The sequence below is a fragment of the Aplysia californica genome, unplaced genomic scaffold (genome assembly GCF_000002075.1).
Source record: "Aplysia californica isolate F4 #8 unplaced genomic scaffold, AplCal3.0 scaffold00295, whole genome shotgun sequence".
Taxonomy (NCBI): domain Eukaryota; kingdom Metazoa; phylum Mollusca; class Gastropoda; order Aplysiida; family Aplysiidae; genus Aplysia; species Aplysia californica.
Window position 1 is genome coordinate 371,456 of NW_004797565.1, and position 1,413 is coordinate 372,868.

Here is a 1,413-nt window from a genome sequence, read left to right on the forward strand (position 1 = left end):
AAAAACCCAAAAAACCCACCCCCCACGTCTGTGCAGCTCGTTCACAGTCTTTCTTTGTAGTAGGGTGCCGTTTATTGGGCTTTTTAAATTAACTCTATTATTGTTGTAGCTTGTTCCCGTCCTCATCACGATGTCTCTGGCTGTAATGAGGAGTTACAATAACAGTGTACAGCCCATGTCCATTTGCCCATCTGCCCAATTATTTCTTTTGACGTCATCATGTTTACACTTTTGTCTTTTACCTCCTGCAGCGAGTTGTGTGTGTGTGTGTGTGTGTGTGTGTGTGTGTGTGTGTGGGGGGGGGAGAGAAAAAAAAACAGACCCTTTTTTTTTCGCACAATGGTCGCATTTCCTCTGTCTTTCGCAGTGAATAATGTGCTTATTATTTTGTTGCTTTAGTTTTTCGAGTGGCTGGTCGTTTATAGATATTGGAATATCTTGCTTAAGTAATGGAATTCCAGGTCGGCTTTCGTTCTGTTGTTTGGCGTTGCGTTTTCCGTTAGTATCCAATATGTGTGTTTTCACACTGACACCCGCACTCCATCCCCACTTAAAAAGAAAAAAACCAACAACCCCCAAAACCCTGGAGATCTTCCCCTTTCCTGTATTTTGTCTGCCAGTCTTGTTTCTTTACGCGCGCTTACCGGCCCGTATCGTGCTAGGCCTAATGTGCTTCTGTTTACTGGATCTAACAGATTCTAAGTTTGACTGATGAGGGGTGGGGGGGGGGGGCAATACATTGGTCCACCCAACACCTGAAGGATATGTTTAGTATGTAATATACTGACGTACCACTTCCTGTTAAAGAATGCAGCTGATGTCTTACGCCTCCATCGACACTACTTAGACAATCGAGGGGGCGAGCTGCACCTGTGGACGTCTATTTCCGATGTTTGTGTTACTTCCTGTGTTTTGTTGACCGTTGCCTCTGTGTGGGGATACTCCTACTTTCAGTGTTTTGTTTGTTTTAGTAGAGGTTTTACGGCGCTCGCAACTGCATCAGGTCATATGAGCGCCAGAAGATTAGAGGTGTTACAAGAGAGTAGCAAAACATATAAAAGAAGGAGGGGAGATAAGGACGATAGATGTTTGATAGGAAAGAAAAAGTAAACCACTCCGAAGCACCCGCCAACCACCCAGTGAGATAAGAGAGCGCCTCTTATTTTTTTCTGCCTATTGTGTCTTAATTTTCCTAACACCAAGTAGCGGTTGGTGTTGGAGAGCGCCACTGTTAGGTCTTTCTTCTTTACGTTCCCTCTGTTGTTTCTGTCTGTCTGTCTGATTTACTTTTCTCCAGCACTAAATGGCCATTATCGTGTCTATGTGGTTCTCTTTACTCAAAAACAACAACTCACTCCTTGGGGCAGTGCCACTGACTGTAGTGTCTTAAGGCCATTCCTAAAGGGGGGGGGG

The 1,413-nt window shown here is 44.6% G+C and overlaps 1 protein-coding gene across 1 annotated transcript in view; it reads left to right on the forward strand.

Annotated features, from left to right (window-relative positions):
• LOC101852103 (serine-rich adhesin for platelets) overlaps window positions 1–1,413 on the forward strand; it is a gene marked incomplete in the record, with an annotated part of 129,756 nt that overhangs the window by 87,786 nt on the left and 40,557 nt on the right.